This window comes from Bos mutus, chromosome 11 (genome assembly GCF_027580195.1).
Source record: "Bos mutus isolate GX-2022 chromosome 11, NWIPB_WYAK_1.1, whole genome shotgun sequence".
Taxonomy (NCBI): domain Eukaryota; kingdom Metazoa; phylum Chordata; class Mammalia; order Artiodactyla; family Bovidae; genus Bos; species Bos mutus.
This window is the reverse complement of record NC_091627.1, coordinates 105,732,415-105,748,918: the sequence shown is the minus strand read 5'-3', so window position 1 is coordinate 105,748,918 and position 16,504 is coordinate 105,732,415. Positions and strand designations below refer to the sequence as shown.

The window sequence follows — 16,504 nt, the reverse complement described above, 5'->3', positions numbered from 1 at the left end:
CCCTGTTCCCAGGCTGCAGTTGCCTTCAGCTTCCCTGGGACCCTCAAGCCTGAAAGAATGGATGTGAAGCTTTCCAGCTCAGATCTTCAGAAAGGAGAACAGTTGGCTCCAATCAAGCCTATTCTGTTCACAGAACAGAAGGGGAAGGGGCACACCAGTTTGAACCCTCGATTCTGGGACTGGAGGTGTCTGGGATCTGCTACAAAAAGATAAGGGGCCTTAAAAAAACCAACAAGAGTTAAATGTGGCCCCGAGTGTCCCCCTTCTGCCCCATCCTCTTGTCCCTGCCTTATAGCTGATCTGTGGCCCTTAGATGTGAGATTCTGCAAGACTGGGGTTTTCATCTGCAGCTTGGAGCAGGGGTGGTTGGTCTGGCAAACCATGACTGTCCAGCGTGTCCCTTTCCTGTACTCTGCCACCAAGCCAGGCCCCAGGCTGTGGGGACCACGAGCAATCATGGACATTCCTGTCAATGACAAAGAACTTCAAAAATTTGCAGCTGGCAGGAAGAATCAGGGCAGCCGGTGAGTCAGAGGCTCGGGATTGTTAGAAATAAATGTCATTTCCGAGGGAGATGGTGGTGCAGCGGGAGAAACAGCTGCTCCCAGTCGCCTTTGCTCTCTTTCTTGCTGTGTCCACAGTCCTTGAATTTGCCTGATGCTAGCAGCTGGATGACTTCATTCTTCACTATTTGGGAGGTAAGAGGCAGTGCAGGGTGGGATGCTAGGTGCAACGCAGTCTCTGTCAGGGCCAACTTTTACCTTCTCTTCCCACATATAATTATTGAGGGGACCTGGAGGAGTGTAATCAAGAAGGTTTACACCATCAGATTGGGGTTCCTGGGTGCCCTCCCTGGCTGGGATGGACTTCCTGTGGGAGGCAGGCCTGGAGCCAGGAGTGGGGAGAGGGGATGCCAGCTTGTGGATAAAGTGTTCTCTCCAGCCCTTCCTCACCAGAGGGTGAAACTTCATCAGGATGAAGCCCAGCGCCAGCCGGAAGCTGCCTTTGCAGCAAATGAGAGATTCCTTCCATCTCTGAAATTCTCATGCTCAGGGGGAGCTGTCCTCCAAGGCCTGTGGTCAAGAGAGGGGACTGTGTGTTGAGGGTGTGTGAGGAGGGGCAGAGGCTCATCTCCCAGGCAAGGAAGCCAGAACGAGCTACAGTGCAAAAGGCCTTTGGAAAGATTGGAGAGTTCTCAGGTGCTGGGGACCCGGTAGACTTCCAAGCTGTGGATGAAGCTGCTGAGTGAGGCCTCTGCCCCACAGACCACACTCACCTAGTGCAGAGATGGTCACTCAGGAGGTGTTTGTCATACTAGTGGGGACCATGAAAACCCTGAAACCCAAAGGCTCAGGCCCAGAGGTGGACAAGAGTCTTAAAATGCACAAGAGTGCCTCCCAAGTTTTTCTTTGATTTGACCAGCGTTGACCAGCACCTGTTATACCAGGGGAACTGCACGTGTGTGTGTGCTAAGTTCTGTCCTGTCTGACTATTTGTGACCCTATGGACTGGAGCCTGCCAGGTTCCTCTGTCCATGAGATTCTCCAGGCAAGAATACTGGAATGGGTTTCCATCCTCCTCCAGGGAATCTTCCTGACACAGGGATCCAACCTCATCTCCTGCAGCTCCTGCATTGCAAGCGGATTCTTTACTGCTGAGCCACTGGGGATGCTCAAGGAGAACTGCACCAGCCTCCAGAGGATGTAGCTGTCGCTGGTAACACATGAGATGAAAAGTCCAAATGGGAGCTGCTGTCATATTCCCCAGAGCCCAAAGGCATTCCTAGAGAAATGGGGGAGGAAGTGGTCCTCAGAAACTGCCAATATTTTAAAAATCCTATTTTTTGGATTTGTTTTTCCATCTGGCACAACTGTAGGAACACAGGGACTCCAATCTGCTTATTTGGCACTTACCTGCCCAGCCTGACCTTCTCATCTAAGACCAGACTTGAACACAAAGCCTGGAGGGTTGGTGCCCAGAAATGGGGCAGAGGAGGGGAGCCTCCAGGGGAGCCCTGAGCCCCTTTCTCCTGTGTCTTACTGGCTTCCAAGAAAACCAAGGTGTGTCTGGTTGAGCTTGGCTGTGTGTTCTCCATGAACCCTCCCCCTCCCGGGGCTGGGCAGCACATTCCCTCTCCCCGCACCCCCCCTACCATGTCCAGTGCCTCCATCTTCCTCCCCAGTCAGTGTTCCACCAGGATGAGTGCTCATTTTGTGCAAGGCAGTGTGTGGCCAGGGGAGAGATGAGCCAGGTCTGACCTGGCCTCAGAGAGAAAGGGGACCAGTGGGCCTTGCTCAGACTCTCCCAGCTCAAGCCAGTGCCCCTCTCTGAGCAGGTCTTGAGTTTTGGACACGTGGGGCACATTCTTCATTATCTGGGTCTCTCTTGTGAGCATCAGTGAGCTCAGAGTGTGCTGTAAAAACAACTTTAACACAGAGGCCTTGTGGGGAATGGTGGACCAATTGTACCCCAGATCCTTTAAGATGATGTCTGATGTATGCACGTATGCTCAGTCGTGTTTGACTGTTTACAACCCCATGGACTGCAGGCCGCCAGGCTCATCTGTCCATGGAATTCTCCAGGCAAGCATACTGCAGTGGATTGCCATTTCTTCCTCCAGGGGATCTTCCTGACCCAGGGATTGAACCCACGTCTCCTGCTTCTCCTGCATTGGCAGGCGGATTCTTTACCACCAAGCCACCTGGGATGTTAATATGACGTCTAGGTGGGAATTTTCTTCCCCTCTTCTCAAGGTCACCTTCAGGGGAGGAAATTCCTCTTCCCCCCTTCCTGGAGGATTGGGTTGAACAGTTTGTTTTTCTCCATCCAACTTGCTGACCTGAACCCAGAGACGAACCGAGTCGCGTCTGACTGGGGAGGCTGGTGAGAGCCTGACAGGCCTGGGGCCACGCGTGCCAGGAGAGTGGCCACCGCATTGTTCTCGATGATGCTCTCGTGACCCATGTGCCCACCTCCTGAGTCTCACCCCTTAGAAGGAGTAGCCAAGGCCACTCTGTTCTCTTTCTGGAGGGCATGCACAACTGGAGGAGAACCGGTCTCTCTTGACAGCCATCTGGGGACTTAGGGGCCAGCACTTAGCTGACCCAACTCTCCCTTTGACCTTCACTTGGGTGGTGATGCTGGGAGTCTCCAGCTGGGCCTGTGGGATCAACCAAGTTCCCTAATCCAGCCTTTCCACAGAGCTTTGAGCTTTGTGAGTTTTGGGTTATTTTGTCTTCGTTTTCAAGTTTCTTTCAGGGAAATGCAAGTTTTCTTGAGCATTGACTATTCACAAATACTCTTCAAAGCAACAACACTCATCAGAGAGCTTGTCCTTCACATCCTTGTTGTCGTGACACTTCATGAGCCGCATTGGCCCCCTTGGCCAGTCTCCACGATGTCTGGGGACCCAGCTGGGGATACAGAGAGGCTGAGACCTAGAATCATCCAAAGGCTTGCCTGTGTTTGTGGTGGCTGCTGCTGACAGCTGGAACTTTCAGCCAGAACACCTATACACAGCCTTAGCATCTCCTCAGCATGGGGGCCTCAGTGAGGTCATCCTTCTCAGGGATTCCAGCTGCCAGGTAGAAATGGCCTCAGATTTTATGAGCTAGCTTTGGAAACCACGTGTGACACTTTTGCTTCACTCTTGACTGTAAGCAAGTTCCAGGCTGGTCAGGATCAAGGCAGGAGGACTTAGATCCCACCTCTTGGTGAAGAATGCCAGGTTTAGGGACAGCAGGTAAGATTGGAGGTATTCTTGTGACCACTTTCTGGAAACACAAGCATCCTGTTTTACTGGCAGATACAAGATGGAGAACGATGGAAGCTGGAGGAAGGTTCTCAGGAACAGCCAGCAGTGGAGAGGGGTGGGTTTCTCCTACATTGCACCAGGAAACACCTGTGCAGGACAGGGGCGCAGGGACCCTCGCTGTGGGACACTGCTTGCTGGCTCCATACACTGATCTGAATCCTTTTATTTTTTAAATACTTTTATTCATTTATTTGTTTGTGGTTTTGCTGGGTCTTCCCTGCTTGCAGGCTTTTCTCCAGTTGTGGTGAGCGGGGGCTATTCTGCAGTTGTGGTGCGCAGGCCCTAGGGCATGAGAGCTTCTGTAATTGCAGCTCCCAGGCTCCGGAGCACAGGCTCGGTGGTTGTGGTGCACGGGCTTAGTTGCTCTGTGGCTTGTGGGATCTTCCCAGATCAGGAGCTGACCCATGTCTCCTGGACTGGCAGGTGGATTCTCCACCACGGAGCCACCTTGAACCTAAGCTTTCACAATGAGTAGCTGTCATCTGTCCTCTTGTCATTCCCTTTGGGCTAAAAATGCTGCCATGAAGGAGTGGGGGCAGTTCTCTATCAAAGTGCTCCGTGCAGGGCTGCAATCTAGTACATGCTCAATAAACAAGGTTGTTGTTACCACCCGACTTTCTCATAACCTTTACTGAGGGCCCCATGCAGCGGACTACTGGGTCCTTTCTCTTCTTCAGACCTATCTGAAGATGGACTATATATGGGCAGAAGATTTCTACCTGATTACTGCCCTGAAGGTTTAAAAGTCGACCCTCACCCTTTCCAGATTAAGTTTCTAAGTGGTAAGGAGGTTTGGGATAATAATTTGATTATTACAGTATTTGTTCAAATGGATAGGAAACTGCCTTATTATTTTTTTAATTGAAGTATAGTTGATTTGAAGTATAGTCAAATTGATGCTTTCGACTTTTGGCCACTTAATGCGAAGAGCTGACTCATTGAAAAAGACCCTGATGCTGGGAAAGACTGAGGGCAGGAGGAGAAGGGGGCGGCAGAGGATGAGATGGTTGGATGGCATCACTGACTCAATGGACATGAGTTTGAGCAAATTCCAGGAGATAGTGAAGGGCAGGGAAGCCTGGTGTGCTGCAGTCCATGGGGTCACAAAGAGTCAGATAGGACTTAGTGACTAAAGAACAATAATAACAAACAATAGTTGATTTACAATGTTGTAAGTTAGTGTGGGGCAAAGTGACTCAGTTATATATATATAATATAAATATATATTTATTTTCAAATTTTTTCCATTATAGTTTATTATAAGATACTGAAGATAGTTCCCTGTGCTGTACAGTAGGGCCTTGTTGTTTATCTGTTTTATATATAGTAGTGTGTATCTGCTAATCCCAAGTTTATCCCTCCCTGAACTTTCCCCTTTGGTAGCCATAAATCTGTTTGCTCTGTCTGCCAGTTTGAATGCCAAGATCAAGTAAGCAGATGGTCCTGGCAATGTTTGCAGCCATTAAAAATCATGTTTTCCAAGAATATGTAATGACAGAGGGAAATATGATCTCATGTTAAGTGAATTGCTTCAATATTCCAAACTGTGTACCCAGCATGGTCTGGTGAGTCAGCTGTAATAACCACAGGCAGGCTGAGGAGCCAGCCAAACCCTGCTTATTCACTGTCATGGGAGGGGAGGTGGGAAGGAGGTCTCAAGAGAAGGTGCTTCTTCTGGTGGGGGCTCTCAGTTAAAACCTGGCCCACAGGGTCAGAGGGAAATGAAGATCTTGCTGGGCAAGAGGGAGGGGGAGAAAGGACCGGGGCGCCATGGACAGAGCTCCTCTCGTGTCCCACGAGCCAGCCTGGCCCTGCTACCCCAGACTGGGCCTACCCTTTGACTGGACTCTGTTGATTGCGAACCTCTTGTTGGGCAGGTCCTTTAGATTCTCCTAAGGTCCTGTCTAGATGGTTCTTATTTTGATTTGACTTTATTTTTTAGCTGCTATTTTTTGGTTGCTCTATGAGGCTTGCAGGGTCTTAGTTCCCTGACCAAGAATTGAACCTGGGCCCACAGCACTGAAAGCACTAAGTCCTAATGTTGCAGTGAAAAGGAAAGAAGAGGAATGCGTTTTTCTCTTTCCCTTTCCTGAGAACAAAGACGATAAAGAGAACAGTGAGCAGGCCTGAATATTCCTAGTTTTTTTTCACTTTAACTGTTCCTAACTCTGAATGTCTATAACTAAGTTTGCTTTTCTGCCCCCTAATTCTGCAAGAGCTACAATTCACATTTTCCTCCTTTGACTCTACGCTGAATACACCCTGTATCTGGTATTTACCCACACAACACCCTTCCCCGTGTACTTACATATCAGAAGGAAGATGGCAGAGCCACCGAACTGCCATACTCAATTATTGGGTTACTGACGCCAGTTCAAGACTGTCTTTAAAACACTCAAGAGGAAGAAATCAAGATCCTATCACCTTTGTCCTTCATTAATCCTGACTGGAAGCCCTTGCCTTATGTAAGCCTGTAGAGTCCTCGTGGAGGGAGGGCACAGTTCTTGAGGCATGAGCCTACTATGTTCCCCGCTCCACCTGCGGGGAATTAAAGCCAGCTTTTTATTTTCTAAACTCTGTCTCCATGTTTTTAATTTAGCTTCGGTGGGCAGAGAGGGTCAAGATTTTGGCCAGCAACACTAACCATTGGACTGCCAGAGAATTCCCTTATTTTGATTGTTGAAGACTATTTCAAAAGCAATGTGAATGCAGTCTAGTCCCATAGCTAGAGGATCAGCTTCAGTGAATCTATGTGGCTTCAGAAATAAAGTGCACAGGTATTTTTCAATTATCACCATTAATAGTTATAAATAACTTGCTTGGGAAGGCTTGTTCATCTCTGGGGCTTACTACGGTCATATGAAAGGAGTATGTGAACACAGATTGGGTGGCCTTTGAAGACCATGATGTTGACTTATTTATGGCTGTTGGCTTAGATAGAAATGGAAAGAAAGGAAACTGTCTTAAAAGGTGAACAAATGGCAAAGAACAATTTCTGGTTCAGAAGGACCACTTTGGCTGTGCCACTGGCCGATCATGGAGCTGCTACAAGCCCGAGACCACGTAAGAGGAGGGTGAGAAGGAAGCGGGTAGTTCAGGCTTTAGGAGCCTCACAGTGGGGGTTTGTTCACCTTGGTGGCTTCTTGGTATTCAGGCAGATGGCATCCTAAGCCTTGCTCCCTTCCTGGCTTCCTCCCATAGGTATGAACAGGCATCATTTCATTCACTGGCACTTGTCTAAATTCCTTCTGAAGGACAAGTTTTGGACATTCTTGTTAAAAAAAAAAAAAAAACAAGAACCAGGAAAAAGATTTTAAAAAGCATGTGTCAATTCAGAGGAATACATGTTTACTATTGAAAATCTGCATATTGACTCTGCTAGAAATCCTCTGGTTCTTTCTTTTTTAAACATTTTTTATTCTGAAATCATTATAGATTCACAGGCCATTGCACAGATGGTGCAGAGAAGCCCTGTGTACCCTCCAGCACTTAGGCCCCCGCTTAAAACTTACGTAATTATGGTCCAGAATCAAAACCAGGACACTGGCCTTGGCACAGTGTGTGTGCAGGTTTTTGCCAGGTTGTAACAGGTGTAGACGGAGAAGGCGATGGCACCCACCCCAGCACTCTTGCCTGGAAAACCCCATGGATGGAGGGGCCTGGTGGGCTGCAGTCCATGGGGTCGAGAAGAGTCAGACAGGACTGAGCGCCTTCACTTTCACTTTCACTTTCATGCATTGGAGAAGGAAATGGCAACCCACTCCAGTGTTCTTGCCTGGAGAATCCCAGGGACGGGGGAGCCTGGTGGGCTGCCGTCTCTGGGGTCGCACAGAGTCGGACACGACTGAAGGGACTTAGCAGCAGCAGCAGCAGCACCAGGTGTAGAGATGCTTAAAAGCACTGCTGCCGTCAAGGTGCAGTCGCTCCATCACTGTAAAGATTCCCTCGCGTTTCCCCTGGCAGTCACCCTTCTCTCCCACCAACCACTAATTTGTTTTCCATGTCTGTATTTTGGTTATTCAGAAGATGTTATGTAAATTGAATCATATAGTATGTGGCCTTTTAAGACTGTATTTTATTTTCATTCAGCAGAGTTCCCCTGAGGCCTGTGCAAGCTGTACCAACCATCTGTTCCTTTTTTATTGCTGAGTAGTACTCCACTGTGGGAGAAGGCAATGGCACCCCACTCCAGTACTGTTGCCTGGAAAATCCCATGGATGGAGGAGCCTGGTGGGCTGCAGGCCATGGGGTCGCTGGGAGTCGGACATGCCTGAGCGACTTAGCAGCAGCATCAGCACTCCACTGTAATGTTAATTTCATGTGTTATCTTGGGTAGATCACGGTTCCCAGGCATTTGGCCAAACATTATTCTATTTTGTTCCTGCAAAGATATCTTTTAAGAGGAGATTAACATTTAAATCAGTAGAATTTGTAAATAAGTAATTGATGGACTCAATAGTAAAAAACCTGACTTCTCCCAAGGAAGATGGAAACTTTCAGCAGACTGACTTCAGATTTGACCTACCACATCTACTCTTCCCTGAGTCTCCAGCTTGCTCATCTATTCTGAATATTTTAGCTTGACAGTCTCCACAATTATACAAACCAATTTCTTAAAATCTATCTATCTATCATCTATCTAACTCTGGAGAATGCTTGCTAGCACATTCATAGTATGGTTCTATCCGTATGTTTAACCATTCATCCATTCATTAAAGGACATTTTGCTTGTTTCCAGCTTAGGGATGTTATAGAAGAAATAAGGCAACAATAAAAATTTGTATAAAAGATTTTGTGTGGACGTAAGTTTTTACTTATCTGAGATAAATACTCAGGACTGCAGTGGCTGTACTATTTTACATTCCCACCAACAGTGGATGAGAGATCCAGTTCCCCAGAATCGTCACCAGCATTTGGTATGGTCATTATTTTCATTTTAGCTGTTCCGATAGGTGTGTAGTGATATCTCATTGTGGTCTTTAATTTGCTCTTTTCTAATGGCTAGTGTTATTGATCATCTTTTTATGTGTTTACTTGCCATTTGTGTATCCTCTTTAGTGACTTTGCCTGTTTTCTAGGCATGAGTCCTTGGTCAGATATAGGATTTTTCAAGTAAGTTCTCCAAGTCTCTGGTAGGCATAATCTCAAAGATTTCCCCACCAAGATTCCTGTTCCCTGACTATTCAATCAAACATTAGATACTGCTGTGAAGGGGGTTTTCAGATGCAATTAAGATTACTAAGCGAGTGATTTTCAAACAGGGAAATTATCATTAGTTATCTGGCTCAATGTAAGTATGTGCTTGCATGGATGCTAAGTTGCTTTAGTTGTGATGGGCTCAATAAAGGACAGAAACGGTATGGACCTAAGAGAAGCAGAAGATATTAAGAAGGTGGCAAGAATACACAGAAGAACTATGCAAAAAAGATCTTCATGACCCAGATAATCACAATGGTGTGATCACTCACCTAGAGCCAGGCATCCTGGAATGTGAAGTCAAGTGGGCCTTAGAAAGCATCACATGAACAAAGCTAGTGGAGGTGATGGAATTCCAGTTGAGCTATTTCAAATCCTGAAAGAGGATGCTGTGAAAGTGCTGTGCTCAATATGCCAGCAAATTTGGAAAACTCAGCAGTGGCCACAGGACTGGAAAAGGTCAGTTTTCATTCCAATCCCAAAGAAAGGCAATGCCAAAGAATGCTCAAACTACTGCACAATTGCACTCATCTCACATGCTAGCAAAGTAATGCTTAAAATTCTCCAAGCCAGGCTTCAGCAATACGTGAACCATGAACTTCCAGATGTTCAAGCTGGTTTTAGAAAAGGCAGAGGAACCAGAGATCAAATTGCCAACATCCGCTGGATCATGGAAAAAGCAAGAGAGTTCCAGAAAAACATCTATTTCTGCTTTATTGACTATGCCAAAGCCTTTGACTGTGTGGATCACAACAAACTGTGGAAAATTCTGAAAGAGATGGGCATACCAGACCACCTGAACTGCCTCTTGAGAAACCTATATGCAGGTCAGGAAGCAACAGTTAGAACTGGACATGGAACAACAGACTGGTTCCAAATAGGAAAAGGAGTATGTCAAGGCTGTATATTGTCACTCTGCTTATTTAACTTACATGCAGAGTACATCATGAGAAATGCTGGGCTGGAGGAAGCACAAGCTGGAATCAAGATTGCCAGGAGAAATATCAATAACCTTAGATATGCAGATGACACCACCCTATGGCAGAAAGTGAAGAGGAACTAAAAAGCCTCTTGATGAAAGTGAAAGAGGAGAGTGAAAAAGTTGGCTTAAAGTGCAAGATTCAGAAAACAAAGATCATAGCATCTGGTCCCATCACTTCATGGCAAATAGATGGGGAAACAGTGGAAACAATCTCAGACTTTAGTTTTCTGGGCTCCAAAATCACTGCAGATAGTGACTGCAGCCATGAAATTAAAAGATGCTTACTCCTTGGAAGGAAAGTTATGACCAACCTAGATAGCATATTCAAAAGCAGAGATATTACTTTGGCAACAAATGTCCGTCTAGTCAAGGCTATGGTTTTTCCTGTGGTCATGTATGGATGTGAGAGTTGGACTGTGAAGAAGGCTGAGCGCCAAAGAATTGATGCTTTTGAACTGTGGTGTTGGAGAAGACTCTTGAGAGTCCCTTGGACTGCAAGGAGATCCAACCAGTCCATTCTAAAGGAGATCAACCCTGGGTGTTCTTTGGAAGGAATGATGCTGAAGCTAAAACTCCAGTACTTTGGCCACCTCATGAGAAGAGTTGACTCATAGGAAAAGACTCTGATGCTGGGAGGGATTGGGGGCAGGAGGAGAAGGGGACGACAGAGGATGAGATGGCTGGATGGCATCACCGACTCGATGGACATGAGTTTAAGTGAACTCCAGGAGTTGGTGATGGACAGGGAGGCCTGGCATGCTGCAATTCATGGGGTTGTGAAGAGTCGGACATGACTGAGTGACTCAACTGAACTGAGGAAGAATAGAGGAGAATTTCCTCAACTTGACAAGCAACATCTACCAAAAGCTATATGTAGCTAGCAGCAAACTTGATGAAAGAGTGCTTTCCACCTAAGACGAAGAACAAGATAAGAATGTCTACTCTTCCGTGGCGGATTCATGTTGATGTATGGCAAAACCAATACAATATTGTAAAGTAATTAGCCTCTAATTAAAATAAATAAATTAAAAAAAAAGAATCTGAAAAAAAAAAGAATGTCTACTCTTACTATTATTAGCAACATAGTAGTGCAGGGTTTCCCTGGAGAAGGAAATGGAAACCGACTCCAGTATTCTTGTCTGGAAAGTCCCATGGACAGTGAAGCCTACAGGGCTACAGTCCATGGGGTTGCAAAAGGGTCAGACACTTTCATCAAGAGGCTTTTTAGTTCCTCTTCACTTTCTGCCATAAGGGTGGTGTCATCTGCATATCTAAGGTTATTGATATTTCTCCTGGCAATCTTGATTCCAGCTTGTGCTTCCTCCAGCCCAGCATTTCTCATGATGTACTCTGCATGTAAGTTAAATAAGCAGAGTGACAATATACAGCCTTGACATACTCCTTTTCCTATTTGGAACCAGTCTGTTGTTCCATGTCCAGTTCTAACTGTTGCTTCCTGACCTGCATATAGGTTTCTCAAGAGGCAGTTCAGGTGGTCTGGTATGCCCATCTCTTTCAGAATTTTCCACAGTTTGTTGTGATCCACACAGTCAAAGGCTTTGGCATAGTCAATAAAGCAGAAATAGATGTTTTTCTGGAACTCTCTTGCTTTTTCCATGATCCAGCGGATGTTGGCAATTTGATCTCTGGTTCCTCTGCCTTTTCTAAAACCAGCTTGAACATCTGAAGTTCATGGTTCATGTATTGCTGAAGCCTGGCTTGGAGAATTTTAAGCATTACTTTGCTAGCATGTGAGATGAGTGCAATTGTGCAGTAGTTTGAGCATTCTTTGGCATTGCCTTTCTTTGGGATTGGAATGAAAACTGACCTTTTCCAGTCCTGTGGCCACTGCTGAGTTTTCCAAATTTGCTGGCATATTGAGCACAGCACTTTCACAGCATCCTCTTTCAGGATTTGAAATAGCTCAACTGGAATTCCATCACCTCCACTAGCTTTGTTCATGTGATGCTTTCTAAGGCCCACTTGACTTCACATTCCAGGATGCCTGGCTCTAGGTGAGTGATCACACCATTGTGATTATCTGGGTCATGAAGATCTTTTTTGCATAGTTCTTCTGTGTATTCTTGCCACCTTCTTAATATCTTCTGCTTCTCTTAGGTCCATACCATTTCTGTCCTTTACCGAGCCCATCTTTGCATGAAATGTTCCGTCAGTATCTCTAGTTTTCTTGAAGAGATCTCTAGCCTTCCCATTATGTTGTTTTCCTCCATTTCTTTGCACTGCTCGCTGAGGAAGGCTTTCTTATCTCTTCTTGTTATTCTCTGGAACTCTCCCTTCAGATGGGAATATCTTTCCTTTTCTCCTTTACTTTTTGCTTCTCTTCTTTTCACAGCTACTTGTAAGGCCTCCTCTGATAGGCATTTTGCTTTTTTGCATTTCTTTTCCATGAGGATGGTCTTGATCCCTGTCTCCTGTACAGTGTCATGAACCTCCGTCCATAGTTCATCAGTCACTGTGTCTATCAGATCTAGTCCCTTAAATCTATTTCTCACTTCCACTGTATAATCATAAGGGATTTGATTTAGGTCATACCTGAATGGTCTAGTGGTTTCCCTACTTTCTTCAACTTAAGTCTGAATTTTGCAATAAGGAGTTCATGATCTGAGCCACAGTCAGCTCCCGGTCTTGTTTTTGTTGACTGTATAGAGCTTCTCCATCTTTGGCTGCAAAGAATATAATCAATCTGATTTCGGTGTTGACCATCTGGTGATGTCCATGTGTAGAGTCTTCTCTTGTGTTGTTGGAAGAGGGTGTTTGCTATGAGCAGTGTGTTCTCTTGGCAAAACTCTATTAGCCTTTGCCCTGCTTCATTCCGTATTCCATGGCCAAATTTGCCTGTTGCGTTTCTGACTTCCTACTTTTGCATTCCAGTCCCGTATAATAAAACTGCTACTGCTGCTAAGTCGCTTCAGTCGTGTCCGACTCTGTGTGACCCCATAGACACCAGCCTACCAGGCTCCTCCATCCTTGGGATTCTCCAGGTAAGAATGCTGGAGTGGGTTGCCATTGCCTTCTCCAATGCATGAAAGTGAAAAGTGAAAGTGAAGTTGCTCAGTTGTGTCCGACTCTTCACGACCTCATGGACTGCAGCCTACCAGGCTCCTCTGTCCATGGGAGTTTCCAGGCAAGAGTACTGAGTGGGTTGCCATTGCCTTCTCCCCTATAATGAAAAGGACATCTTTTTTGGGTGTTAGTTCTGAAAGGTCTTCTAGGTCTTCCTATAACCGTTCAGCTTCTTCAGCGTTACTGGTTGGAGCATAGCCTTGGATTACTGTGATATTGAATGGTTTGCCTTGGAAACGAACAGAGATCATTCTGTTATTTTTGAGACTGCATCCAAGTACTGCTTTTCGGACTCTTTTGTTGACCATGATGGCTACTCTATTTCTTCTAAGGGATTCCTGCCCATAGTAGTAGATATAATGGTCATCTGAGTTAAATTCACCCATTCCAGTCCATTTTAGTTCACTGATTTCTAGAATGTCGATATTCACTCTTGCTCAGTCGCTTAGTCATGTCCAAATCTTTGTGATCCCATGGACTGTAGCCTGCCGGCCCCTCTGTCCATGGGGATTCTCCAGGCAAGAAAACTGGAGTGGCTTGCCACACCCTCCTCCAGGGGATCTTGTAGTTACTGATTTTCAAGGAATTCGTTAATTTCATCTAAATTGTCAAATTTATGCATGTAGTGTTTTTCCTAGTATTTCCTTATTAACCATGTGATGCCTGTTATATTTGTTGCTTTATCCCATTTCCTTGTTGAAACTGGTAATTTGTATCTTCTCTTTTTTGCCAGTCTTGCCAGAGGTTTGTTAATTTTATTGATCTTTTCAAATAACCAATTTTTGCTTTCACTGATTTTCTCTATTGCCCTGTTTTCAATTTTAGTGATTTCTGCTTTTCTGATTTCTGGTACAACTAATACCTCCCCAGCCCTACCCCCTTCCACCGCACCTCCACCCCCCTGTTTTCCCCCTCGCCCCCACCCAGGGCACAGGAAAGATTTGAATTGGGTCATGGAGGTGAAAGTGGAGAAGTGGGTGGGGGTGAGGAAGTTATTTGTTTTTATCCTTACATTTGGAGAGTTACTGACGGGAGGAGCGGGTAGGTAACAGGGAACAGCCCAAGGAATGGAGAAGGGGATTTCCAGAAGGTTTCGTGCATTTGCTCTCCTTCTGTCTGCAGGATGCATGTGGAGTGAGCTGGAGGCTGTGAGAGGCCAGACCACACCAGGCTCTGTGGAATGGAATCCTGAATCCAGCAGCACTCTGGGCACTGGAGAACACAGTCCCTTTAAACCATGTAACCCCGTCACAGAGAATTGGAAGAGGAAATTGAGACTCTGTTGGCCTCTGGATCTTGGAATATGCCCTTCCCACTTTTATCACTAACCTGGAGAATTCTGGGGCACTTCATTTGCATTTAAAGGAATGTTTGCATAGGAGGATTCTTTCTGAAATTGTTTGCATCCGGGGACTCAAATTGCCTAATTGGGTTCAGGGGTACTTTCTTATTTGTGCGGTGAGGTGGCTTGGATAGAGCCCCCCTGACCTCCTGCCCTGAAGTGGGATTTGTCTGTTCAGGTTGTCAAGGGTGTGGGGAGCGGGGTTGAGCATTGCCTGTAGCACAGCAGGGCACTCCATCTGCTTAGGAAGTCCCAGGCTGCCTTTCCGTGTAACTGCGCCAAGGGAAAGCTTCCCAGACCTTTTGGAGTTCAAACAGCTCTTGTAAAATGGCATTTTGATGAGCTGAGCATAAATGAATTGGAAATGTTCAGATAATGTTTCCCCAGGGTTTAAAAACCAAGGAGAAACGTGCTTGGCAAAGGGTCTAAGGGGCTGGGCCAAGAGTTTGAAAAGTGATTTGAGATGCTATGATGAACCTAAATTACCACCAGTTTCTCCCACCTTTGCTGGTGCAGAGGGCCTGGGGGAAGGGGCCTCAGGCAGGAGGAAAGAGCTCCTTTCTCCACCAGGGAGAAGGGAGAGCAGCTTTGACATCATGGTCATCTAATGTGGGGCTTTCTCAACTTTCAGGCTGAGTTTACTATCAGATCTGTCTACCCATCTCTGCATCCATTATTCCATCCATCCTTTCGTCCATCTATTCATCATTCCATCCATCCATTCATTCACCCATCATTCCATCCATCCTTCTGTCCACCTATCCATCTAATGAATACTTACTAGGCACACACTGTGTACATGACTCTGAGAAGACAGAAGATAATGAGCCTCAGTCCCTGACCTTTCAGATCTCAGTGTTCTGGTGGGAGAAACTTGAGGACAGGCAGGGGCTACAGGAGTCAGGGTAAGAATGGTACCCCTTTGAGACTTCCAGAGTGACAACTTTGCCAAAGTTTCCAATGACACCCTGGTGGGATGATAGGATGCCTCCAAGTTGGACCAGGGACCCCCAAGATGAGGTGCCATTCGGAATGGAAAGTGAAGGAAGGGGTTCACCCTACACTTGAGCCCAAAGCTGTACCAGAATGACCCCAGGACAGTGGATTCTAGAGATGACGCAGTGGAAGGGTTATCAGTGCCAGAGGAGAGCCTTATCCCTCTAAACACTGTCCTAGGACCATTGCTTATTACCCCATGCAGCTCCCACAGCAACCCCGGAAGATACTCTTATCTTCCCTTAGAAAAAAGAGGATTTTAGGGTGGGGACTTAGCCCACGGTTACCTGGATGGAAAGCTGGGAACTGGTGCCTCCATCTGCACTGGGTGATGAGGCTCCTTTCTAGAGGAAAGCAGAACCAGGACACCAGCGGCCACAAACTCCAGGGTCTGCCACCAGGCTGGGGATGCAGTGTTGACCTTAGCCAGGAAGAGAAATTGTTTAGAATGGCAAGTCTGAAGCTGCAAGGATACGCCAGCCCAGGGAAGTCTCTTGATGCACCTAAATTCTTCTTGGTGCAGAAGACAGAATCTTGGAAGAGATTTGGAGACCATTGGATCTGATTTCTAATTCTGCTGACCCATCCTGTCCCAAAAGGGAACTTTTTTTTATTAATAAAAAACTCTTTATTTTGTACTGGAGTATAGCTGGTTAATGCTTCCTAGGTGGTGCAGTGGTAAAGAGTCTGCCTGAAAATGCAGGGAAATGCAGGCTACATTGGTTTGATCCCTGTGTTGGGAAGATCCCCTGGAGGAGGAAATGGCAACCCACTCCAGTATTCTTGCCTGGAAAATCCCATGGACAGAGGAGTCACAAAGAGTCAGACATGACTGAATGAGCACTGGTACTGGCTTAGCTGATTAACAATCTTATGATAGTTTCAGGTGGACACTGGAGGGACTCAGTCATACATATACATGTATTCATCCTCCTACAAACTCCCCTCCCATCCAGGCTGTCACAGAAAATTGAGCAGAATTCCTCAAAGGGAACTTAAATATGGACTTTGTTTTTTTCTTTCTTGGACATGGTTATGCTTAGTGTCTGAGGTATAGACTTAAGTACTGAGGAACCTAAGATGTACATTT

General features: G+C 46.1%; 1 long non-coding RNA gene across 2 annotated transcripts; it reads left to right on the top strand.

Moving 5' to 3' along the window:
• The first annotated feature begins 352 nt into the window (after positions 1 to 352).
• Positions 353 to 15,996, top strand: LOC138989937 (uncharacterized). Of its 2 annotated transcripts, XR_011466138.1 has the most exons (4): positions 353 to 698; positions 1,585 to 1,716; positions 12,885 to 12,994; positions 14,199 to 15,996. It is a non-coding gene; the product is annotated as an uncharacterized lncRNA (long non-coding RNA). The 2 variants fall into 2 exon arrangements; XR_011466139.1 differs by lacking the exon at positions 12,885 to 12,994.
• The last annotated feature ends 508 nt before the right edge of the window (positions 15,997 to 16,504 follow it).